Consider the following 27,925-nt stretch of genomic DNA (forward strand, 5'->3'; position numbering starts at 1 on the left):
CAAAAACCCAAAAAACCCCAAGCCATCCTCTTCTAGTCTGTGGTTTGACTTTTTCATTTTTATTTATTTATTTTATTTATTTATTTTTGCTCCTCTCCCCCTCCGACTTTTTAATTTCTAAATGATGTCTTTTGATATACACACATGTTAAATTTTGATGTAATTTATTTATCTTTACTTTTGTGATTTGTGTTTTTTGGTATGTTGTTAGGAAAATCTTCCTTACCCTCAAATCATAAGCAGATCTGCATAGCTTGTCATCGTTGGGTCCTTAGACCCCTGGACTGGATTTGTGTATGCTGTAGAGCAAGGGTGGCCATCTAACAAGCAAACCCCCAGACCCATTAATACATGGTCCATTGTTTTCTCAATAATCTCTGGTGCCTCTTCTGCTACATGTCACATTTTCATGTATGAATGGGACTGTTTCAAGGGTCTTTATTCTGTTCCATTTACTTTTGTTTATCCCTGTGCCAATAACATACCATATTCATCACTATCGGTATATGCAAATATATTTGATATTTGGTAGAATGGGTTTCTCTGTTCATCTTCATTCTTCCCTCTTAAAATCAGCTTGGCTAATCTTGGGCCTTTGCTTTTCCATACAGATTTTATAATGTGTTTGTCAAAGTCTATAAAAAAACTGGGTAGACATTTTCACGGGAATTACATTTAAATTTTAATTTGCACATTGACATTTTTGCAATTTTAAGTCTTCCCACCCATGAACATGGCATATGTATTGCTTTGCTTATTAGAGTTATTTATTGGTACCCTTTGATAAAGGATTTGTCTATAAAATACTTGCATATCTTTTGTTAGATTCCTAGGTACCTTACACTTTTTTGTTGCTATTGGTTTTTTTTTGTTTGTTTGTTTGCAACCAAGAACTCTGATGTATGCATTCATATTTATGCTCCAAATTTAAAATGTATTAGGTGCTTAGAAGGCTGTATAAAATACAGTTCTTGTCTTTGTATCTCACTGAATAGCAAAGACATATGGAACAATGGGAATACCTGGGCATTCTATGATGAAGTACCATTCATCATCAGAATTGGTTGATACTGAGTAGTGCAGAAGTGAGTAAAGGTCATGGGTGGGCTGGTTCAGTTGGAGAAGGCCTCATCACAGAGAGGGGCTTGAAGGTTGAGTAGCATTTTGATGAACAGATGAAATATGTAAGTTGGAGAAAGCTTATGAACATAAACCTGTATACATTTAGGTGACAGAGAGTTGAGGACAGTGAGAGAGAAGATTGTAGCCAGATGATGGATGACTTTGGATGCTAGAATGAAGAGTTTGCACTTTATCTTCTACTCCACAGAAAGCTTTCAAAAGTTGGATGATACATTGAACCTTAATAGTCTGTCTATTCCCTTTCTACAAAGAAGCAAGTTGGACAGGAAAAGTAGGCTTACCTTATGATAAACCTTTTAAATTGATTTTGATTCAGAACTGGGTGTGAACTGAAGCAAAGCAGTTGTTCTACATGAAATCAAATGCATTCCAAACAGGTGGTAGCGTTAGGATTTAGAGAAGGCATCGATCTCAAATGTGAAGAAGAGCTGGAGTTCTAGGAAATGCCAAGGACAGATGGCTCAAGGTCTAGCACACAGTATAACCTCTTTTTATGTTCATTTTCTTTCTGTAAAAAGTATTTTATTTATTTGGAGTTTTCAAAGTATTCCTCTTGGGGTTTGTTGAGGTCACAAGGTAGCAGTATGAGTTAGAGCTGACTGAGAAATATGAAGGTATCTCTAGGTATCTGTGATGCTCATAAAAAAACCTTCATTATTTTCCACTGCTTGACAAGTGATTTATTTTCTTCCCCTCTCAAAATTTCTTTTCAGTTTCATTGAAAGTTATACGTGTTCTTTTCTCCATTAAGCGTCATCCATTCTGTTTCCTTAAAGAGCTAGATTGTGGAAGAAAGAGACATAGCTCAGACCCACTGACTGTTCTGCCTTGAAAGTGATGGGGGAGGTGACAGGGCTAAAACAGGGACAAACAACATGAACCAGAGGTGTTGCTGCCAGCTGTCAGAGGAGGCCTCAAGGATGTGTGCGTTTCTTTTTTTAAAGCTCAGGAAATACCCATGGAGCATGCTTGCCAGAAACATCCAGCTCCATGGAAATCCAAGGAGTTGTCACTTTTTGGGAATGTCCACGGTCCACAAAGTAGAGGAAGACCACTCTGCAGCACATTTCACCCTCGAAATCAACTAAAGGGCCCGAGACACCAGCAGCCTTCACTTCCTTGCCCTCACCCTGCATCCCTGCTCATTCAGCGGTCCAATTGCATTCCTCCTTCAGCGTGTATCCTCTGCAGTGGGGGAAAGAATTCCCTGCCATTTCACCATGAGAAGAGGACAGTAAAAGTGTACCCTGTTATCCAAAGGACCCCTTCACTGTGAATGAGCCACTGCAAACCATTCAATGTACACTCTGTGTCAGATTTCTAGGCAAAGGACAGCCCCAAAAGATATTACTTCTGAGACCACATAAGATACCTTGGATATGATAGCTCCAAATAACCTTGGCAGTTATTAAGCTATTGTCTCTCAACTCTAAACCCACCTTCCTGTATTTGGCTCTGTGACGCTGGAGCTGAGGCTCTGTTAATCTCATATCAGCCTTGCCAGCTGCTACCAATAGGAGGTGCTAGACTGAAACTACAAGACTTGGGGAAGGAAAAGGGCCTTCATGTTTGGGTGGGCGTCACCTGAGCACAGTTTGTTCTCTGGGGCAGCTTCAGTTAGTTCTAGTAGCAGCAGTTGGTTCCAGTTTGCAGTTTTTCACCACTCACAGAACCAGCATCATCATCTGCCCTTAGAGACACCACCGCCAGCTGCCAGAGCCCCTTCCTCGGGTGCCTGGGTCCACCACTTCTGCCATATTCTATTGGTTAGTTAGAGCCATCAAAAGCCCCAGCCCAGATTCAAGAGGAGGGAGTACAGACCGCATGTCTCAGGGTCAAGAGTGGTAAAGTTCTGAAGAGTATAAGGGACCAAAAATATCGCTATGGACATTTGTAGAAAAAACAGTCTGCCATACTCTTTAACTTAATCTGCACCCCTGCCCAAACCCCCATATCACCTTTATGCAAGGCAATCAATCCTATTCTCCTTTGGTCTCTGATGATTGGACCAGAGGCCAACCCCTGACATGGGAACTGGGCTCATTGGATTTTGTCCTGATCAAGAATTTAAACAAAGGAACCAGGAGAATGTACTTCTGGAGCCAGCACTGTTTATGGACTCCGGGACTTCAATAGGCACTTTTGGTCCATGTTCAGAGAGAAGCAGAGATCCAAAAGTAAGTAGAGAAAGAAAGGAAGAAAAAGGGAAACAAGTGCACTGCATTTGTTCCTGATGGTTCTACAGCTTCCTTGTGGTGCCACACTAGATTTTGCAATCTCTAGTTCTATCTGTGCACACTCTTGAATCACAAAAGCAATTGCCTCTCTTCTTAAGCGAGCTTGTGTGGATTTCTGCCGTCCAGGTAGATTGCAGGGCAGGAGAAGACAGTTCTCCAAGTAGACTGGTTTGCTCTAGATGTCCCTGAATCTGTTTTCCGTGGTTCCTGGCCTTTGAATTTATGCTCCTTATCAAGGGTGGCCCCACCCACCCCACCCATTATTCCTCAACTGATATTGCAGGTCAAGCAAATATCTCTTTACACTGGGAAGAGGCCAGTGTAAATAAATGAGCATTTATACTGAATCAGGTACATTTTCAGGTTTTATTTATACAAAGGCAAAAGGGGGAGATGTTTAATGAACACATTTTAGAAAGAACGGTAAGGTAAAATATTCTGTCGTGGTTTCTGTTGGGCCTGCACCTAGATGTTCTTTGACCCCTTTTACTGGCCTGTGTGTGGTTTGATTCCAGAAGTGTGAACTGTTGGCCTTCTTCATAGGACAGCCCTTGGGCTACCAGCACTGCTTTGTCCATGCAACAAGCAGATGTTCAGAAGTACCTGGGAGTTTGTGTCCACCTGGCGTAGCCTGTAGCCAATGACTAATGGGTATGGGTATATGAAAGCCTCATTCTCTTATCTCCAGGTGGGCCAAAGCCTGTGGTGTAAATTAAGCTCCAGGGTGCCCTGCAAGACGAGCCTGAGGCTGGGACTTTGCCTGAAATTGTAACCTCTCTTGATTCCTTCTTCCCTGTTCTGGTTTCTTCATTCTTTTACTAGTTTTTCCCTGAAAGCTCCTCCTTAATCAATCATGTGCATGTGAATTCTTGTCTCAGGCTCGGCTTCTGTAGAACCCAACCTAAGACACAAAATCAAATGTCATGGTAAAAGAGGAGTCTTTAAAACAATTAAACTTGTGTTTAAATCTCTACTTAGAGCATTGATTTATTATATGGCCATGGACCCAGTTCACCTTTCTAATTTTGTCTCCCTACTCAAAAAAACAAACGAGAAAAAAATGGAGGTAGTAATTACTACCTTTAGGCCTCCTGTAAGAGACAAAGTTTTCAGCTCTATAAATCTATAGCTATATCCTAATAGGCTTGAAAGATATAGACCAGCACTAATCAACAGGACTTCCTATGATATAGTGTTCTTCGCACTATCCAACATACTAGTCACTAATCATGTGTGACTGTTAAGCACTTTAAATATGGCTAGTGTGACCAAGGAACTGAATGTTTAATTATTATTATTTTAATTATTTTAAATTTAAATGTAAAAATAGCCACATGTAGCTAAATGTCTACCACATTGGACAGTACAAGATAGATTAGATAATAGTATTATAAAGTTGATTTCCTGATTTTTGATCATTGCACCATGCTTATATAAGCCTTGGTTTTATAAATATACACAGAAATATTTAGGAGTAAAGAAGAATCATGTCTGTGACTTACATGATTTTGAGAAAAATATATGTATATAAACAGTTGTGGTAAAATGTTACCATTTAGAGAATTTGGGTGAAATGTGTATGGTAACTTTTTTGTAGCAAGTAAATTGGTAAAAAAGGTAAATTCTTAATTGTCATAATAATAAACCAGAAGATAGTATTTAAAATTGATTATTTAAGAGATAGCCATATATAAATATTATTTTGAAATATGGAGAAAAGTGCTAGAAGAAAACAAATTAAATGATCTGAAATGTTGAAAATGCCCATAAATTCTTCCCATTCCATTCTTTGTGCCCCTTTGCAATATAACTTTGAAGCTGTGCACACCTGTTTCTTCCTTTTGCAACTGGGGTTAGTCATGTGATCTGCTTTGGCCAGTGGAATAGTAGCAAATGTGACACAAAACCGTTAATTGAGAAGTACTTGTGTTTTGGGACTTGCCTTTCTTGATGCTCTTGGGCTCCTGGGAACTCTGCAACTAACCCTGTGGGAACAAGCCTTGGCTAGCCTGTTCTAGGATGAGAGACCATGTGAAGAGAGGCCCCATGGTGTCAGTGATCCTACTCTCCTGGCTAAAGTCCCAGATAAGATGGTGAAACCATCTAGCTTGTCTTAGTCACCAGCTAACCTCACACACATAAGCCAGCCCAGCCAAGACCAGCAGAAGAACTGCCCAGCTGAGCCCAGTTCAAATTGCTACCCCACAGCACCATGGGCTGAATAAGTTGTTGTAGTTTTAAGCTACCATGTTTTAGGGTGGTTTGTTTCTTAGGAAAAGCTACAAAAGTGTTTGTCTCTAGGGTGAAAGACAAGATTGTCATTGGAAATATAATATGATTTTTGAGAACATGGGTTTTGAGTTATACCCTACCTTCCATTTTTATCTTTTTTTTTTTTTTGATACTTTCCATTTTTTAGCTACGTGGCTCTGAGGAATTTCATTAATCTCTCTGTGCCTTGATTTTCACATCTTAAAGATAAAGATAATAATATAACCTTGTATATGTATTATAAAATTAACTTTAAAAATGAAAATAAAATACCCAGCATAGTACTCGGCATATAATAGAGGTACACAAATTGCTAGAGATTGTGGGGTGGGGGTCAAGGCATAATAATAGTGTGCGTTGGCAATAAGAGATGATGGATGGTGCTGTCGAGGGCACAGTATTTGGAAGTACGAAAGGAGAGGTTGAGTCTTCTCCCTACTATCTTCTTGCTGATGAATTTAGCAAGTTATTTATCTTTTCTAGACCTTGGCTACCTTGAAAAAAATTCTGCCGATGGACTACATTTCCTCAGTGGATTTCTTCAACTCCCATTGACTATAATTACATTTATTTTAATTCTATTATTTATAAACTGTCCATTACTTTCCCAAGAAGTTTATGGAGACAAGAGCTATAACTTTCTAGGGTGTGAGATTTAAGTTAAGAGCCAGGCAAGTTCAGACACAATCACAGTTACACAAGTCAATGTTGTTAGACAAAGCTAATAGGACTTGGGGAGGGAGAGGGACCTTAAAACACCTACCTTTGAGTGTCTGAGTCTGGGACCTGATTTAATATCTATGGACCCTTAGTTCTCACCCTACATTGAACCAGTCATGATTAATCCCTTCGAAAGGCACCATTTTGTGTAGAAATCAACCCACCATGAACTTCAAGAGATGTACTTCCTCCCTGGACCTCTCTAGTGAGTAGCTTTGTCTAACAACATTGACTTGTGTAGCTGTGATTGTGTCAGTTTAGACATCTGAATTGATATGTAATATATCTTGATTTAAAATGTTGGTGATGAATTTATAAAACAAACACTGTAGAGAATAATTAAAATTCACTTTCGGGCCTGATGTGGTCTGTGTGTTCTAGGCTGCTCATTTACAATATCTATGTTGGGCTATGTTCCTTGGGAAAGGCCTAGAAAATCAGATAATCTGTGGGTGACAGCCAGGCCTGGGAATGCTCCAGGCAGAAGGGTAAAGGGCAGAAATCAGCCTGGGCTCTTGTTAGGTCTTCATCCCAGGGCCAAGGAGGAGACACAAGGAAGTAGAGAAAGGCCTTTGGTTAGAGATTTCCAGAGCCCTTGCAAAAAAGAAACTGCCTTCTATGCCAGGCAGGGGCAGACAGTAAGGCTGAGAAAGATAGGTAAGAAAGGAGCAAAATGTGAAATGACTGTGAGGCCAGGGGACATCTGTCTACCTGCTTTCAGCCATGCCATGCCTGCCTGCATTGTCCCAGGGACAGCCAGGAGAGGAGCCAGGGCATGGTCTCAGCAAAAAAGTGATTTCACCATTAGTCATAGGCGCTGTCGGTATTTACCGCTCCGAGACAGAGACCTTGTGTGGACACACATTTCCTGTAACTCTGTGAGTGGCTGTCAGGTTTGAGGTTTATACAAAGCTGTAGTCGTGTTCTCATCACACCTTGGGTGATTTAGAAAGACTGCAAACAATGGAACAGAAAGCCTATTATGTTCTTGGTAAGTTGGAGATGACCTTGAAGGCAAGCCACGGATGCATATTTACATTGTATATAAGTACAACGGATTCTGTCTGTCTCATGTTTTCAGGTCCATCCTAATCAGTCAGCGACACACCTATGGAATGCCAGTCTCTGCTAGGAATGGGATGGTGATAACCCACACCAGCCCTACCCTTGAGGGCTTGATGGTCTAGGGAAGGATGGAAGAAATACATAGTCCTGGAAAAAGCAAAGCAGTGTCCAATGCTGGCAGGGCGTGGTAAGTGAGACAAGAGTGGTGGGAATGGAAGGAGCCTGAGGCCTGGAGGGGTGGGGAGAAGGAGGGCCGCAAGGAGCTACTTGGAGGGTCCCGTAGGACCCACTTCCTCTCTCGTGCAGAGATGATGCTTAAGGATATGGCAAATATCATCATTCTTGATTGTCTCACACATAGATTGATTGTGACTTCAGGCCCTTTTAGAAAATAAAAAGAAATAAAAGCATTTTAAGCAGGTACTCGGGATATTTTCTTGCATTGGGGGCCCATTTTATCAGAGTAACTTCAGTTTTGTGGAATGTGGTGGGTACTGGTGTGGTGAGGTCAGGCGGCTGTGTTGACGAGGGAACTATTGCTGTCCATCAAAGGAGCGACCTCCTGGATTGGAAACTTAGCAATGTCCTTTCCTCTGAAAATTCCTCCTCAAAGAAATCAGCAAAGCACCCAGAAGTCTCGTCCTAGTAGGGGTGAGTAAAACCCTTCTTAGGTTCTGTTCACGATTTACGCTAAGGTGAAAAACGTGTTCTTTACTCACGGTGAGAAGTGTTTCAACCTTTTTCATGGTTGTAGTTCCAAGTACTTGAGACTGTGCTCTCCATTTGGCAGTGCGATAAGTTGAGAACGGAGAAACATGCCAACTTTGGACAAAATATGATTGTGTATTTTCAGTTACTGTCCAAAGGCACAATTTGGACCATGAAGCTGGTTCTACTTCTTTGCCAAGTTGGGCAAGGAATCTTGGCTGAAAGATGTTTTTTAAAGACGTGGCGTGTCAGAGTGGATGTCAAGACATTTGTATTTGGGCTTCTTTGGTGCCACTGTTTGAAAAAACAAAGGCATCCTGGCTTTGCCATTTCTTTCCATTTTAATGCAGAATGGATGATTCCTGATCCCCCTTACAGAATGATGTATGGCTAACTCACAACTTCATTTAGAAATATTTAGAATACTCTCTTTAAGTTGGCATGTCCAAAATCATTATTCTTTAACAATACTACTTCTACCACTATTATTGCTGCCATGTTATTACATCTTTGGCTGTGATTATTGGAGTAGCATCTCTGTTTATTATAAAATGAGTGCTATTCTCACTTGCTGACTGGTATCCTTTCCAGATAGACCAAAATTGTCCCAGAGAAGTTAAAAGTGAAAATAATTTATATCACGCTGCTGAGGAAACTAAACACCCAGTGGTCAAGAAAGAACTATGTCAAAGCTTCTAGGAAACTATTAACTGACCATGTTGTTTCAGAATCACTGAATATAGGAGCTTCTTTCTGCTTTTCACCCTAGGATGAGCTTTAGATATCAATATTCTGATTTATATGAACCCTCTTTAGACTCACCTCAAGTTGCAAATTAATATTTTAATTTATATCAATCCTTTTTAGACCTATCTGAAGTTATATACATAATTATATGATTTTGATGTTATAATTATATTTTAATGGATGATAGTGCTTTCCTAAACCACAAATTTTGAGACAAATATGTGATAATTTTAGCACCAGTATCTTCTACACTGGCTAGTTTCTTACTTTTCTACTATCAGGCTCTTTTGATAGAGAAAAATAGTAAAATTTAAAAAAAAAATGACCAGGACACACAAACAGGCTGGGCTAGTAAAGAGCACATCAGCCAAGAAGCTACGTCCAATAGACTGCAGGTGGCACATGAGTGGGAAGGACATGGCCAGAATGTGAAGCAGCCAACGCCACCCTGGGCTGGGAACTGCAGACCAGTGCAGTAATGTGATTATGGTAATGATTCAACAAGTCATCGTCTGCTGCCTTTGTTCACCGTAATTAACTTTTTGGAATTGTGCAGCCTGTGTCTCTGGGCTCATCAGCTGGCCTGGCTTTTGTGTTCCCAGTCTGTCTTTTCTCCCCGGGCCCAGGAGCCCCTAAATGCATTTGATAAATGAATTCATTGCTGGAACAAAGATTTGGTGGTGGAATAGAGATGGCTATCTTTTGTTGTCAGACATTCAATCCCATATAGCAATCCAATTACTTAAGCTGTTTCTATCAGTCTTATTAGGGCTGGCCATTGAGGCCGGCTAGAATGCCGATCGCTGTGTCTTGGAAGAATGTGGTGGAACAGATTATCGCTTTAATGAGAGGCTTTCTGAAGGCCAGATCTTTTCCATTGTATACATATATATCGAGATCTAGGAATCATTTTTAGGCGAGGGCCCAGAGTCACTGTTACAAAGACTGATCAAAGGATGGCTGGAAATCTGTACAATTGCTTGAAGAAATTTTATGGGTTATAAAATATTGGCACGGGTTCTGTCTGTTATGGGCTATCTGATGAAAATCTCGGGTAGGCTGGGAAAAGGAAATTGCTTATTGGCATTTATTCTGTGGGATGGATATCTTTGGAGTTTGCATTTGAACTCTTTCTTCACTGTGTTACAGGTCAAATTCTGTACTTAGCACTAACATTCCAGGAATGCAGGCTACACTAAATCAACACAAGCCTTGCTCCATAGTCTCCTACCCAGAAAAACATATCGTGAGACAGGGTGAATGGACCATTACTAAGAAAAGATAGCAGGGGTGGAGTAAGATTGCAGTGCTTAATGTGTAGAAGTTGAAACCTGAAGTTAAAATGAGTGGAGTTAAGTCAGAGAAACAACTTAGGACTCTCTTGCTATGACTATAGAGAAAAGATTGTAATTGGTTTTAATGTTCAAAGAAATAACGTCCAGTTTTTCCCTGTCATGCCTATTGCTCTGAAAATGTTTCTGAAATATCAGATGCAAAGAAGTTTTATTGTAAAGGAAACAAATCTACTCATACTTGGAAGATTTTAAGCAAATAGAAAAATATTTTTTTCATAAAATATATTATAGATTTTTTAAACAGACACAAAAGTACTCTTCACAACAGATTTAATAATCAATCATAGTTAATCTTGTAGCTTAACCTTCTAACCTTTCTAGACAAATCTCTGACTTCATATAATTTTATCTTGCTATCACACTCTAAAAAAATAAGAACTCTTTAAAAAAACATAAACATAAGCTGCAACATGTCACATGTTAAAAATATTAACAATAATCCCTTAATATCCACCAATATTCACTTAGTGAAATTTCTCATAAGCAAAAGATGTAAAAATGTTTGGCCTATTTTTTGTATATATTTTTGGGTATGGAATATTTTAGTTAATTTTAAATCATAAATGCCCTGTTCCAAATAGGTTATTGCTTACCTCCTACTATGTAGACTTATTCTGCATTCTATAAGGATACTAAAAATTAGAATAAAGGTATATTTATATGAAAAATATAAAAAATAAAAAATAAAATTCATCTTAGAAAAAAAGAAACTTTCATGTGTGTAGATGTTTTGGTTTTTATGTCAGCCTCTGTGAGACTGCTGGACACATTGGAGATAAAGAAACAATATAATAGGTACTTGAACTTAATTCTTTTGACCTCAGCATGGTGTTTGTTCTCCTTTACCCTGGATTTTCACTCTCTCTTAATATAATGACTTCTATCAAAAAATAAAATTCTATGGGCTGTGGAATTAAGTCTGAGATTGAAACTCAGCAGGATTTGGTGATGGATTCAAATAGTGGCTCGAAATCTAGAGGGTAGGTGTCTTAAATATGTGTAACCCTTTTCCTAAAAGGTGGGAAGAAAATGGGGAGAAGAAGGTTCAGGCTAACTCATAAACTAAGCTAGTTTCCTACTTTCTGAATCTGTGTGGACTAAATGCTGAAATAAAATAGCAACTGAGATGAAACATAGCAGAAATGACCTTATCCAAGTCACAAGTGTGGCATGTGTGTGTGTTTATATGTGTGTCTGTGTATACATGTGTGTGCATCTAAATGTAGATATGTATTTGTGAGTGTGTGTCTGTGCGCAAAGATTTAGTCTCTCTTGGATTGCCCCAATACCCTGCTCATTTCTTTACAAGATAAAACCACAAGAACTAACAAATGCAGAATTCTGCTTTTCAATGAGAAATGCAAAGCCACTGGTGCCTGCTTTCCTTTGTCAAAAAAAAAAAAAAAAAAAAAAGAGTTGGAAAGGTCGTCCGAGATAGGAATAAATGGAGGCAGAGGCAAATCAATGTTTAACTTGGAAATATTTTTCAGTTAATCATCTCTCACCACTCACACTAAGAGGGCACTCCTAGAGTGTTGGCAAACTTAAACTGGAAGTCGCTAAGCTTCTACTAAAACAGCCAAATGTCAGAATCAGTACAATCAGAAAGCCTGATCCACTGTAGGTTTTATCTAAAATGGGGAGAAAACCCTCTTCTGCAAATACATATCTAGGGATATTTTGACTCGTAGATTTTATTCCAAGTTTAAGGATTATGAAACCACAGGATTTTCTTTGTTTTAGGTTTATCATAAAAACTTGGGAATTATACCTGCTAGGAGATTTGTTGGAAGGTGTGGGAAATTGTCTTGGAGTCTGTATTATGGCTTTTCTTTTCCTGTTTTCATTTCTGGTATGCATAACTTTGTGAAATTCTACATAATGTGACTTCTTAGCTTGTGGCTTTTTTTGATGGTTTTTTTGGTGGTTTTATTATAAGGAGCCGATCTTTAAGAAAGTTATGAAACTCTTATGGGACCAGAGGGGCCAATATTTGCTCTAATGGGCAAAGAGACTTATTTAGTCTCTATTTTTGTGTGTTTTTTGATGGTCAGTGATGAGGAAACGCTATGATTTTGACAGGCTTTGTCCATGCTTCTGTATGGGTGAAATAATTATCTGTCAAACAAAAGAAGTAACTCTTTTGGCTTTTGAATGTAACGTACCCATTACATTCATGTAAAGCCGAGTTTGTAAAGAGATTCTTAGTCAAAGTGTCACCCTTGACTTGAGGCCATTGTGCTTGTGAGCTGCTGAGCATATGGTGTTCTTGCTATTCTGCGACCCACTGCTCCAAGAGTTTTCCTATGCAACGGGCATTGCTTTACAAGCAGAGCGTAACGCAACTGGTGCCAAAACGATGAATATTCTAGGAGCCCAAAGATGTGTTTCTCTTACAAGACCTGGTCTTTCTAACATTCAGATTCTAGACACACATGAGACAGCTTGTAATAATTAAGCAGCAGTGAGATTCAGCAAGGCTGTTTTTGAATTATTAGGAAAGTCTGAATTTTGCTTTTGAATTTGGAGAGCTTTAAAAGATCTTATTTTGAATGCTTTTGAGGAATTCACATGGCCTAGATGGATTTTTACAGGAAATACGGAAAATACCAGATCATATGTGTCTCCTTTCTCTTTGAAAAGATAGTCTGTATCTTTTGTGTTGTTTTATGGTGAACGGATAGTAAGATCTTGATGGAACACTAAAAAAAAATCCTTTATTATGTTTGGGATTGAGGTCTTTAATTTTGCAGTGTTTTTTATTTTTATTTTTTAGAGACAGGGTCTTGCTCTGTTGCCCAGGCTGGAGTACAGTGGCACAATCATAGCTCACTGCAGCTTCCAACTCCTGGGCTTAGGTGATACTTCTGTTTTAGCCTCCTGAGTTGCTGGGATTACAGGTGTGAGCCATCTCACCCAGCTTTGCAATGTTTTTAAATAAGCTGGGCACAGGAGCTCATATCTATAATCCCAGCACTTTGGGAGGCCAAGGTGGGAGGATCGCTTGAGGTCAGGAATTTGAGACCAGTCTGGGCAACATAGCAAGATCCTGTCTCTACAAAAATTAAAAAATTAACCAGGCATGGTGGCATACCTGTAGTCCCAGCTACTCAGGAGGCTGAGGCAGGTGGATCATTTGAGCCTAGGAATTTGAGGTTAAAATGATCTATGATTGTACCACTGCACTCCAACCTGAGCAACAGAATGAGATCCTATCTCAAAAAATATATATATATATATATACAAATGTCACTTGATATTTTTATTATGGACTATTATAATGTTTGGGGCATGAATTTCACTTTTCATCTTATGCCATCTCCTTGGCCATCACCTTGGTCCCCCAGTGTTAGGAGAACTGTAGGGCCATGCTAAAACCCAGCAATGTCTAATTCTAAAAGTCTGGCCAAGGGTTTATCTGCCAGAACAACAGATATATTTTCCTCCTTCCCAGGAATTGTTGTTTCATTCCGACTCTCCTGAACGGAGGACAGATGGTAAGGACTTTGCTTTTATTTATCAGTTCGCATTGTTACATGACAAGCTGCCCCAAACTCTGTGGCCTAAAACAATAAGATGTATTGCCCTTGGGTCAACTAGACAGTTCTGGTCTTGGCCAGGCTCACTGTGCATTTCTGGCCAGCTGTGGGCCAGATAGAAAGCTCTGATTTTCTAGGCTGGGCTCTCTTACCTGTTTGATGGTTGGCTGAATGTAGGCTGGTCCAAGATCACCTTGAAAGGGACAGTTGGGATCTCTTCTATGCAGTCTCATCCCTCAGCGAGCTCCTCTGGGCTTGTTCGCATGGTGGTGACAAGGATCTGAGGGAGAGATGGACGCATGCAAGACTTCTCGAGGCCCACACTTGGAACTGGCACACTGACACTTCCACTGCAGTTATAAGTAAGTCACAAGACCAGCCCAGACTCAAAAGGGAGGGAAACAGACTCTTCCTCTTGATGGGAGGGGCTGCAGACTCACACGGTAGAGAGTGTGCACACAGAGACCATTACTTGGCACCATCAGTGCAATTAAACTACTGCATCTTAAAAGGGAAACAATCTTCAGGAAGGCTAGGGATCGCTGCCCCAGGTGAAAGGTTCATGACCTATGGACAATTGCTATTAATAAATCCATATTTCTCAGTATGGTTATAGGTATCTTCTCCCTCAGATTCACCTGTGGGAGTTGAGGTACTCTAACCTACTGAATTAGAATCTCTGCTTGTTATCAAGCCCCTTCCCCACCTCCTACCCCATAACTCTTACAGTCATGTTTAAGAATCTTTCATTTGATTCTCCTATTCAGCACAATCACTGAAGGATGTAGATTCCAGTAAGAGAGTATTTTTTTCACATATGGAAAACTGACTCTGAAATGAATTACAAAAAGTATGGCTGAACTATTCCAATGAATTGCCTTAAACAAATTCTCACCTTCTCGAAGTTATGATAAATATGTTGTGTCATAGAGATACCAGATTAACTGATAAACTCATACTGGTAAAAATCAGTTTAACTGATTGTTTTTGCTTTAATAAATTTTTAGTTGAGACGAAAAGAACACGGATATATGGAGGTCTTAGTTTTGTCCAGTGCCTCCTAGCAGGCAAGTAGGGAAGGAAAAAAGATGTGTTTACATCTTTAACATCCTTATCTTAATCTACAACTCAAAAGCCTTTCTGGGGGGAGTGTGATCCAGATGCCCTGCAGGTAGAGACCAGCTCTGTGTGTGTGTGTGTGTGTGTGTGTGTGTGTATGCGTGTGTGTGTGTGTGTGTGTATGCGTGAGTGGTTCTATCATTTCACTAGAAGCTTCTTTTGAGTCATTGGCTAAAAATTTTAGACATTCTGGAAGATTCTCTTGGGGTCAACAATATTTTAATGTGTCCTAGAAGAAAATAAACCTGAAAGAAGCAAAAGAGATCTAAAAAGGGCCAGTATTCAAGTAAACTAGGCTCTTTGATTCCGGTCTTTACTGCTACCAACTGAGCCAGCACAGAGGACTAGATGAGTCCTTTGAAAGCAGCATTGGATCCCTCTTTTTCCTTGCTTGAAAATCCTTGATGATGCCAGTTTCCTCACTGGATTTGCAAGTTCTTCCTGGCACCAGGGGCCGGGAAAAAAACAGTGAGTGAAGCTGCATGGTTATGATTAATAGGGGGTGGTAAGGTCTGAGGTAAACTGAAAAATGCATGTCCTACTCAGATTCAGATTTTTTTTTTTTTAAGAGACAGGCTCTTGCTCTGTCACCCAGGTTGGAGTGCAGTGGCGTGATCATAGCTCACTGCAGCCTCAAACTCCTGGGTTCAAGCGATCCTCCTGCCTCAGCCTTTCCAGTAGCTGGGGATACAGATATGTGCCATGACGCTTGACTAATTTTTTAATTTTTTTTTTTTTTTAGAAGCAGGGGTCTTGCTGTGTTGCTCAGTCTGGTCTTGAATCTCTGGCCTCCAGTGATGCTCCTGCCTTGGCCTCCCAAAGTGCTAGAATTAGACGTGAGCCACCACGCATGGCCTCAAATTCAGATTTTGAAAGAAAACTGGGACCTGGGCAACCAAACACATTTGTGGCTAAATTCAGCTCTTTGGAATACCTGTGTGCTACTGGTGGGCTGACTCAAGTCCAGATTTATGAATCTGGCATTTATGATTCTCTGTGACCTAACGTAGCTCTGTGAACAGACTAGGACTCCTCACATTCATTTTTAATGCAGCAAGATACAGGGCAAATACCATTATTAGGGTTTGGAGGTCTTGGGATTGAATTCTGATTCCCCTACTCACTGTGGTAAACAGTAAAGCCTCAGATGAGTCATTTTATTGTCTCTCGGGGCATGTTTATTTTCCATGTACAATGTGGGCAGTAATGCCTGCCCTGCCTTGTTCACATATTTCTTAGGAAAATAAAATGATACCATTCAGAGCTGCACCATGAATATGGCAGCCACTGGCCACATGGGGCTATGGAGTACTTGGCATGGGGCTAATGGGACTGAAGAACTGTATTGTTTAATTATATTTAATTTTAATTAATTTAAATTTAAAAACTACTCGATTCAGTGCTTTGAAGACTTTTAAGAATGATTGGAACAACCTGAATTTATCAATCTTGTTTTTAAACTGCAAACTTTTATGCAATCTAGATACAGATCAAATATTGCTGATGAAAATTTACCACCTGAATTGAGATGTCTGGAAATGTAAAACACACACTGGATTTTGAAGATTAGGTATGAAAAAAGAATGTAAAGCCTACCAATAACTTTATGTTGACTATGTAATCACTTTTTATATTGAATATTTTGGACATATTGGGTTAAATTAAGCATATTATTAATTTCACCTATTTCTCTTTAAAATTACCTGTATGACTCACAATGTATTTCTTTTAGATACTATTGGTCTATATGAAAGCTTTGAATAAATTTTGATGTTATTATCAATAATAAATGACTTGAGTCAGTTGCAATATTTGTGAGGGGAGGGATTTTACCTACTTTGTTCCCCGTTATATATCCAGGGACTGGCCCAGTGCCTGGCACAAGATAGGGGCTTGGTAAACATTCTTTGAACAAATAACTATTTAAGCAGGTATGAATATCTATTAGATGAATACGTATTCAAGCTGTGTCTTTGTTGAATTGCCTATAAAATGAGGAGGGTATAAAATGATATCTAAGTTGCTTCCAGCTCTAAAATACAGTAAGACCAGACAGGTCTGAACACTGTATAACAGGATGCAATATTCTTGCACTCTGTGTGTAGATGTGTGGTCTCTGTCATTTGGCTGGGCTGCTGGGATTCTGATACAGTCTTTTTACCCAATACATGCCAATGTGAGAAAGATAAGCAAATCTTCCTTCCATAAAAAAATCTAACTCATGTTGCCAGATTCTGATTAAAAGTAAGGGAAGCAGGCCTGGCCATGTCAGCATCCAAATGTTGGATCTCATCACTTTGTTTTCCTTATTCTTCATTTTTAATCAAACGGTGGTTTTATTAGACTAACCCTCACTTCAGTAAGCATGCTTGTCTATAGATTAGAGAGAGGTTTTTTTTTTTTTTTTTTTTTTTTTTTAATGCACTTGGATATTCCACACCTTGGAGTGAGAATTTGCCTCTTGGGAAGTAACAGGCTTTCCTGGAGAATGAATTGTCGCCTCACATTTTCCATCTGTCCTCAAGGAAGTATGTTTATTTTTAGTGAAAATGATAAACCCCAGAGGCGATAAGTGATAGATTCCCCTAACCAGTAGGGTCCACTTTCTTGCATTCCGTGTGAAGTAGCATACCTTGATGATTAATATATCAGGTTTCTGAGATCCCTGCAGCTCCTTTTACAAGGAAAAGTATATGAGTATGTAAATTATCTGTATAACATATGCATATATGTTTCTTTTTCCATGGGAAATGCTACAATGTGGTTTCTTTGCCATATATAAAATTTAACATGCTGAAAGACTAACTTTCATTTCATGGAATTAAAGGTGGAAAACTTTACTGTGGAATGCCATTTCTTTAAACATGAATGGCAACTTGTCATTTTCCTTTGCTTTTTGCTGATGGAAATTGCGAAGATTCCAATGTTTTCCCCTGAGAGATTATCTTCTGTTGGCCGCCATCCTAACTTTTGAGATGTTTACTCTAGAAGCAATTTAAACAAAAGGGAGGAAATGCCCTGGACTAGCGACTGCATGTAATCATAATGAAAAATGCTTGATATTGAATCAAAGGAGTGGAAGATGGTGTGGTGATTTCTGATTTGGACTTTCATCTCTGGGGACAGGAGTTTTTTCGAGAAACTAGGATAAAAGAAAAGCATGTTATGGCAAACCTGGCCCGTTTGTAGTGTATGTATTTTTACCTTTTCCCCTCTGTGTGATATGCTCATCCTCGAATTAGTAAGCCTGATGATTGTTAAGGCAATCTAAAACTTTCTTCTGCCCTGAGCAGTGTGTAGTGAATAAAGTTCTTGCAATGTAACTTAAAAAGAAAACACATGAGGCCAGGCATGGTGGCTCACGCCCGTAATCCTAGCACACTGGGAGGCAGAGGTGGGAAGATTGCTTGAGCTCAGGGGTTTGAGACCAGCCTGAGCAAGAGCGAGACCCTGTCTCTACTAAAAATAAAAAAAATCAGCCGATGTGGTGGCGAGCACCTGTAGTCCCAGCTACTCAGGAGGCTGAGGCAGGAGGATCACTTGAGTCCAGGAGTTTGAGGTTGCTGTGAGCTAGGCTGACGCCATGGCACTCTAGCCCGGGCAACAGAGTGAGAGTCTGTCTCAAAAAAAAAAAAAAAAAAGAAAAGAAAAAGAAAACACATGACCATCAGAGTGAAAATTGATTCAGGTAAGAATCATTAATGGATGCTAAATCTCAAGGTGTGGATTCAATGAAGAATCCACAGAATATTTATCTAATCTCAAGGTATCTAAAAGTAAAGAAGGAAAAACAATTCACTATGCCACGAAGACATGAGACAAGATCTTAACCAAGTCATAGAAATTCTATCACTATAAAAGGGCAAGTGTGGATCGGGGTCCTGAGTTGGATACTCTGGGAAGAACTCGTCATTATGTTGCATTACAACCCTAAATGTGATACATGAACTAATCATAAGGAAGTTTCAGAGAAACCCAAGTTGAGGGACATTCTATAAAATAACCCCAAAGCTGAGGGATTGCTCCCAGGTTAAAGGAGACTGCAGAGAGATAGAATGAAACAGGTGATCCTGAACTGAATTCTTTACCCAAAAAGTAAATGCTGTAAAGGTCATTGCTGGGGACACATGATGAAATTTGTATGTGGTCTATAGAAGGGAAAGTATTACATCAATGTTAAATTTCTTGAATTTGGTAACCTTACTGTTTGCAAACTAGGTGAGAGAATATCCTTGTTCTTAGGAAAAGTACACTGAGGTATTTCAGAGCAAGGGCATGATACATGTGGCCTATAACCACGTGGCTCAGAAATAACTGTATCTATAACTGAATACACACGCTCGTAGAAATATATAGGGGATTATGAAAGCAAATGTGGTAAAATATTAAAAGTGGTGAATATGGGTAAACGATATTTGGGATTACTTTGTATTATTCTTGCAACTTTTCTGTAGATTTGAAATAATTTCAAAATTAAAGTTTTGAAAAGTAAAACTAACACCTCCCCCTCCATATACATGTATCTATTGGCACAAAGGTTTTATGAGAGGAGAATATAGAATACGAAAAGTTTGAATATTGGGAGAAAAATACGAGGATTAGTTGTGAATGCACCGTCTCATAAATATTGTTGGAGGCAGTTCTTTTACGATGACAGACTCCAGAAATCCTGTGCCTAGCAGGGTAATCCCATTAAAGAAATATCAGATGGCTGCAAAGCTTTGAGAGTCTGGGTATAGGGTGATGAAGCCCTGGTTAGACGGTTGATTTATTGGCTGGCTTAACCCGTGTGTTACTGGGAACCTGCAGAGGAGCAGTCTGGGTCAAGCTTGTGTGCCCGGCACCATCCTTACAGTGACGCGATTAAACCCAGGAAGGAGCACATTCACCATCCTTTAAGTGTTGCATTCCCGGGGTTGACAGTTGACCATACGTCTCCTCTTCGTATACTGGAATATCTGTAGAGGCTGAGCCACAGTCTCTTGTGAAGCGTGTGGAGGGAAAGTTGGTGCTTCATGCAAGCTCTGCCAACAGGATAGTTTTGATCAGTGAATCATGAGATTTCAAGTGTGCAAACTTGCTCTTCCTGCAGACTTGAGGCTGAGGCAATGCATCCATATCTGCTGTGCACAGAGCTTTCTAGCAAGTGTAGGGCTCACGAAGCAGCCCATTAGAGTGAGAGAGAATGAAGCTGTTGTTTTACCAGTCTAGAGAAAAATCTCAGTGGGATCTCCTTTAACGAACACCTGTAATCTGGTGGTATACCAACACACAGTTAAGTCTTTATACAGTTCTTTGCAATGCTCTAGGAAGCACCCTGTGGAGTTACATAGGAAGGAAAATTCAGCCCTTTATTACTTAATCACATCACTCAATGTGAGAGGTTTTCATTATCTCATAAAATGCTTTCCACGGGTAGGGAAAGGTGGTTTGGAAGAAATTTTATTGACTCGCTTTGTTTCCAGTTTTGTGAGCTTTCAAAAATACTCGTTCCCTCCTTTTATTTGTTAGGTTTTTTTTTTTTTTTAAACCGTGACTTTTGTGCAGGGTTGGTTTATTTTCAAGGCCGTTTTGCTTTGTTCTAATATTGATATGGTTTCAGAATTATTTTTCTGTAAGTGTAAATGGCATAGAGGGCTCTAAATAATCACAATGTATTTGATTACAAAAGTAATTGTTTCCAAGTGTTGCAGATCAAAACCATAACATAGAATGGAGCCAGTTTGGGATCCAGCTAGCTTTCAAAGCTGTTGGCTTTAAAAGAAGGATGAGGTCCTAACACCAGGGCTTCTAGTTTTCCAAGTGCTGTGCAGAATTTCAATCTCATGATCTCTTATCAACTCTGAAAGGGGACACCTTTGTTGTCTCTGCTGAGTAACAGTTAAAAAATTTTCCATTTTTATTTCAATGGGTAGCATTGTTATTTTACATGATATGAATTGTTTTATGAGTGGTTAGCCATACAAGTTGGGGGTTAGAAAACTCTCTCTTTTTTCACTTAGTACCTAGAAAAGAAGTAAAGAAACAGAAGGAAAGGATATATATATATATTTTTTAACAGAGAAGAGAATAGATCAGTGACACACCTAGCCACGGCTTGCAGCTTTCTAGCAGGGAGTTCGATTTCCATGTACATGACTTATTTGGCAGAGTAATATGGGCTGAAGATTTCTGATTCGACTGTCTTAAAAAATTCCATGGCTAGAACACAAAATTTCTAAGTGTGGGTGTGGGGTTTTTAAGGCATAATTGCAGTGGAGTCTGAAGCTGTTTAGAAGCTCAGCAATTAAGGCAGATTACTGAGATCTTTTTCTGAGTAGAGATGCTGTGGTCTCTTTGAAAAGCGCCTTCCTGGAGAGGAAGCAGGAGGCTTTATTTCAGTGCAGAGTAAACCGGGGCAACCATCTTGAGTTCTTGAGGACTTACTGCCCTGCCATGGGTTTTCTTACCTGGATTGGGACTTTATTGGAGAGAAGGGAAAAATATTGCTTGGGCTACTGGTGTTCTTTAGCTGGTTGGGGTATTTTGAGAGGTGTGTGTGTTTTAGATTGGATGCTTCCTCAAGTTCTTTTGTTGCTACAAGTCTGTGGTCCACGTGCACCTTTCTTGTGTGGAGGAGCAAGTCTCAGCTGAGAGAGGGAGAAGTGAGCAGAAGGCTTTCTCTTTGCAGGCCTCTGAACAGGGTCCGCTGCTCAGCCTACTTCTCACAGCAAGAACAGAAAAGGAGATAATTCTCTCTCTCTTTTTTTTCCTGGCAATCACACAACTTTCCCTTGGGACCAAAAGTATTAAGGCTGATCCTGCATTTCCTCCATGTGGCAGATTGACTTTGGTTAAAGAATTCAGTGAAATTTCCCTGTATCCTGAAATGCTGACGATTTACATGGTTGCCTGCAGGCAGCTCTTTTCACCTATTTTTTTTTTTTTTTTTAATTTGCACCAGCCACTTACCATATTAAGGAAAAAGCAGGTATTTATCTCATTCCGTGAGGTGCTGATTGGTTGTAAAATGTCCTTGTAAAATTTGTTCTTGCTGTTAACCTCATTTGTACGAAGGGAAAGCATTTGGAATTTGCTAAAACGGCTGAACGTGGGGCAGAGCAGTCATTTCTATACCCTCATGTTTGTTTTATTAGCCCCTAAGGACCTCGAGAAGTCTTCTAGTGTGTTCCTCTGGCTCTGGGTGAATCGGCCACTTGAAACGGTCATGTGCATTATTGGACATTCCCTGTCTGGTGCATCTCCTGGGAGGGAGATTACAAGACTTCTCTTTGTAACCTAATAGGATACGTATCAACTTATACATCAAGAATTCATCCTAAAAGCTAAGCTGACATCTTTCTGGACTGATTTAAAGCCAATTTTTGGTTGTTTTCTCCTTGAAGATAGAGAACTTTGATCTAATAACACTCCATGTGTTACTTAAGCACCCCGAGGGGCCAATCTCTGTTCCTTTAACCATTTCTCTTCCCTGCTCTTCCCAAATCTATAATCAGTTTATTTTTTTTTCATTTCTCTAAGTAACAAATTCTTTAGATGTCTGAGATGCATTTTTTTACCTGCAAAATTTTGTGCTGTTTCTGTTCCTGTTTCTGCAGTTACCTTCTTTACCCATGTGCTGACTGTGCCACGTTTAGCCAGACCAAGAGCATACCTGGTTTTCCTTTGTGGCAGAGATGGCCATGAGAAACACAAAGAAAGAGAACAGAAGACAGAATCAGGCATATTTAGTTGTGTTTCTATCTAGAACATAGATCAGGCTAGAAAGTAAGTATTCTATAAACAAATTCTGCATGAATAAAATTTAATGTCTATGTCATTTGCCTTGCTACTTATTTTGAATAATTAGAAAACCTAATTAATAATTAGAACGCTTTCTTATTGAGATATTATGAATTTAAAAGTCATTCCTTGTTTAATATCCTCAGAATAATGAAATATATTATATTGCAGATTTATACATTAATTAAACCACTATCTTAGGTTAGAGGATTGGCAATTTGGTTGATCTCCCAATAACTGGCATTACCGAGAAGCTATTGTGTTCCCCAAAGTAACCCTGATAAGAAGAGACCACTCCCAGAATGCCATGGGTCCTTTCAGTTAGAACTAGCATGGGTGTAACTTCTTTACTTCCTGAAGCTATATCAGTTACAAATATGTGGAAACAGAGAAGATTAAGCTATTATGGAGAATTTTCTTCTGAATAATTCATATTATTCTTTCTGGGTAGAATTGTTCATTTCTAGCCCTCTCCCTTCAGATATGAACTAAATATTGAAGGTTCGTTACATTTCTTCTGGATATCAGAATTCTGACTGTGATAATAGGTTCTGGGAACAGGCTGGTTTTTAGTATTCAGTGAACAGGATGTAATAAAAAGTCCATAAAGAGCCAACTCTATGCCATGTACTTTGAACATCATGTTTCACTAATAGTGATTTTCTGGTTTTTAACTCTCTAAGGCAAGTAACTTGCAATCTTCCCCTAATTATGCATGGCTCTAAAGAAAATCAAGAGTATCCTTCCAAATCATATTTTAGTGAGAATCATCCTACTCTTGAAATCTCATATTTTAAATCAGTGAAATTTTAGGTTATGTCACTTTAGTGATAAGTTTTTTTTTTTTTTTTTCCTTCTGGAAGCTTTGTTATCAATTGATTTTCTGCGTGCTTTCGTTTTCCATCTCCTTGTTGAATGCAGAGCCTTCTTGCTCAGTAGGAAATGAGCACAGGAAGGTCTAAAGCCAATGAACTGATGTTATTCAAGGCTTGCTGGTACAGAAACTGGTTAAAGGTGCCTGACCATTTGACTCAGCAGTCTTCTTTGCCAAGTAACTCATCTGGAGTCTTGGGTAGCCCTCCTGTGTCTCCCTAGACATGACTTAGGGTTCTACGCTTTCTTGTCTGTGTGAAATAAAGCCTTGAATCTTGCAGAACAGACGGAATTCTTTTTAAATGCCTACCACTTCATATCCATGACCTCCCTTCCAACAGGTATAACAATCACTGGATTTTCTCTTCTCTCTATCCATCTCCTTTCCCTTTTGGAAAAACGATCTTAGAAAGATTGATAACTTTTTAGACTAGCATTGCTGTAGTCTGAGTGCCTTGGCAGGGAGTGTTGGCAGGGCAAGATTTTAATAACTCAAGTATTTGTTGGGTGCCTACTGGAAGCCAGTGATTGAGGTCAACTGTGGTTGGATTTTGCATCTCTCACCTCCAGAACGGTGGCAGTAAGGGACAAGCTGAAGCAATGGTGTTCTGACTTTGTGGTGTGCCAGAGTTATTAAGATGACTTCACAATGGTAAATTGGAATGGGGCACTTGGGACACAGCTAGTGGTGTCCCTTCACCTATAAGAAAGTGAGCAAAGAGGCCGGGCGCGGTGGCTCACGCCTGTAATCCTAGCACTCTGGGAGGCCGAGGTGGGCGGATCGTTTGAGCTCAGGAGTTCGAGACCAGCCTGAGCAAGAGCGAGACCCCATCTCTACTAAAAAATAGAAAGAAATTATATGGACAGCTAAAAATATATAGAGAAAAAATTAGCCGGGCATGGTGGTGCATGCCTGTAATCCCAACTACTCGGGAGGCTGAGACAGGAGGATCCCTTGAGCCCAGGAGTTTGAGGTTGCTGTGAGCTAGGCTGACGCCACGGCACTCACTCTAGCCTGGGCAACAGAGTGAGACTCTGTCTCAAAAAAAAAAAAAAAAAAAAAAAAAGAAAGTGAGCAAAGAAAGATTAAGACTGACTGCCATCCAAGAATGGGGGACTCTTTCTAGTCTGTCTTTGAGGAAGAAAATGGAAGCCTGTACTGACCAGGCCAGTTGTTCACCTGGTTGAACAGGCTTCTTGGCACAGACGAAGGAAAACCACTGAGGAAGACAGCTATGTACTGCTGAGGTGGTGGGATAGATGTGGCATAGGGGACCCTTTATCATTTATTTTGCCTCAAATGCTCAAGCCCTGCAAGGAGAAATAATATTAATAGCTAGCACTCATGGAGTACTTACCATGTGGCAGGATTTCTTTTTGGCCCTTTATATATAATATCTAATTTAAACTTCACAGCAATCCCTAAAAGCAGGCACTATTATTTTTCAGATGAGGAAACAGAGATACAACAAATGTGAATACCTTGTGTAAATTTACATAGCTATAGCAAAACATGGAACCAGGCAATCAGATTCCACAGGCTGAGCCTCCCTAACTGTAAAATGGTGCTCCTTGGGATCAGGTTTCTTGTGCCGAGAAAGACGCACAGCATCTCTTTTTCTGAAAGGTTAGTTTCCCAAAGATTTGGATGATTTTGTTAGTTTGTCTATAGGCTCTCAATCGTATAATGCAGGGGGGAGGCGGCATAGTTGTGTTTGGTGAACATATACATTTCTTCAAATTTCCTTAAATTAGCTCAGAGTTTGGAAACTCTGTCTATGAAGCTCTTATAGGTAATTTTACTCTTGCAGAAAAACACTCACAAGTTTGCAAAGCAGAGCCCTGGAGCTCTCCTGGGAGAGTGGGAAAAACTTCCCTCATAAGTGGATTGAGTGAAAGCCCCAACCAAGTGGCATTTTATAGAAGAGGCTCTATCAAAGCCAGTAAAGCTGAGTATAATTCCTTAAATGTATCTTTATGTAAACAGGGAGGATGCAATAGGATTTAAAAATAACACAATTGAGTAAGTGCAACAGTTGGAGATGGGAATCTGATTCAAACCAAATTCAGCAACTGCAACGATATTATCTGATGAAGGAGATTTTATGTCACGTATTCAAAGCTGGCTTTAAGCCCTTAAGAGGTATCAAAATAATCAAAGTGTTTTCTTTGCTCTTAGCCATCATTGAGAAAGAATCATAGATGGTTGAAATATGTATGTTGATCAGAAACTGCAGCTGGGAAGGGAAAGGAAAGGGTGTTCCTGAGTGTAAAGTGGGGAAGGGAGACTCGTTATTATAGCTTCTGTCACAGAGCAGTAACATGCTTTCTGCCTCCACTCCTGGCTCCGGAATGTCCCAGGCTCCTTAGAAAGGAACAAGTCTTTTAATGTGAGGAGAATTAGAATTGGGAAAGGGATTCTCAAACTTGACTGATTATTCTAACCACTTGGAGTGCTTTTTTAAGCGACAGATTTCCAGGATCCTCCCTTGGAAATTCTGATCTAGCAGGTCAAGATTGGAATCCAGGAATATAAATAACAAATCTCCCTGGATGGAAGTCTTATCAACCAAGACTGGGAGCCACATCTGGTGTACCCCTTTTACGGATGAGTAGACTGAGGCTTGTCAAGGATAATTTGCACCTTCAATCCCTGTTCCAGAGGTGGTGCTGAGACTTGAATTTCTTTTCTTTCTTTCCTTTTTTTTTGATTCTAGAGTCAATGCTTTTTTTTTTTTTAAATGTCTTTGAGTATATGAGCATTGGGCAGTTAGAGATGAGTGTGTGTGTGTATGTGTGTGAGTGTGTGTGTACGATGAGGACCTATCAGTGGCAGGTGTTAAATATTGAACAATTAATAATTATACTATTGTTTGGAAGTGTAGTCAGATGAGTAAAAAATCTCTGACTCTTGGAATAAAAATGTTTATCCTGTGAAAATATAATTGTTTAGTCCATAATCTCCTGGGAAAAGTAAAAAGCACAAAAAAGATAAATAAGATGCACTTTCCAAAGAGTTATTCAGGAAAATATTCTAGAATACTTATATTTTCCAAGGCTTGCACTCGTGTAGAAGAGTCACACCTGACATCTTAGAAAAGATAATGAGACAAGATAGCGAAGAATGGTCATATCACTTGCACCTCCCTTCCCTGGTCCAGCAGGCTCCAGCACTCTCCCACCAGAATTTCAGTGATCTCTTCACTTCTGTTTTCTTCCCATTGGAGTTTGAGCTCCTTGATGTCAAGGACAGTATCTTCTGATCCATGGTCAGATGCGTTATCCATTGTACGACTGACCCCAATAAAAACAGTATCTTATTTCTACTTACATCCTTAAATGCCTAGCCCAACATCTAACATATAATAATAATGATAATAATTATTTATTGAGCCCTTATTTAATTAAAAAATCCAGATGTAGGTATAACCCCCATATCACACATGAGGAAAAAGATAAGCAAACTCCATCTGGTTTGTCTAGTGAGGGTAGATAAAGGAAGCACCACTTCTGACTGGAATAGACAAGGAAGGGTTCATGACAAGGCAGGACTTTTGCCAAAGCTTGGAGAATGGATACAGGCCAGAGGAGGAAAGGGCTGGGGAGGGATGCTCCCTGTCAGAGGGAAGGAATGCCAACATGCCTGAGAAGGTGGGAAGAAATACAGGTGGGCGTGTTTGAATGGGAATTGCATGCAGTGCGAATTGAGGTTGGAAAGGTAATTTGGGGTCAACCCAAGAATGGCCATGGATGGCCTTCATGGATGGCCTTGAAACCACGGCTGAGAACCTTGGCTTTTATTTTGTCCATGTGAGGAGCTCCCAGAGGCTTTTGAGCAGGAGAACAACATGCTGGTAAAAAGCTATTGTAGGACAACTGTGTCAAGAATTAGGGCAAGTCTGAGGCAGCATAGCCTGAAGTCCTTGTTTAAAGAAATGGGGACATTTGGATGAAGTACCAGTTAAAGAGGAGAGGAGAAACTGAGTTTGTCTTTGCTGTGCATGCGTTGGGCTTGCCCAAGTCAAACAGCCATCCCAGTAGGCAGCTGGAGCTATGGGCTTTGGAGTGAGCAACAGAATGAAGCTGGAGATGAAGATAGGAAGTGTGGAATTTGAAGTTAGTAGTAAATGATATCTCTGAGTAGAAGAATAAGAAATGGGAAGAATAGAAGTCCAGGACCAAATCTTATGCACCTGTCCTACCGGGTATCAGGAAAAAAAAACAGGGAAGCAAATAGTAAATAGAGTCTAGCATATAACAAGCTTTTGCACTTTATTAAAAAACACGTTCTGGCCGGGCGTGGTAGCTCACGCCTGTAATCCTAGCACTGTGGGAGGCCGAGACGGGAGGATCACTCGAGGTCAGG

The sequence above is a fragment of the Eulemur rufifrons genome, chromosome 20 (genome assembly GCF_041146395.1).
Source record: "Eulemur rufifrons isolate Redbay chromosome 20, OSU_ERuf_1, whole genome shotgun sequence".
NCBI lineage: Eukaryota > Metazoa > Chordata > Mammalia > Primates > Lemuridae > Eulemur > Eulemur rufifrons.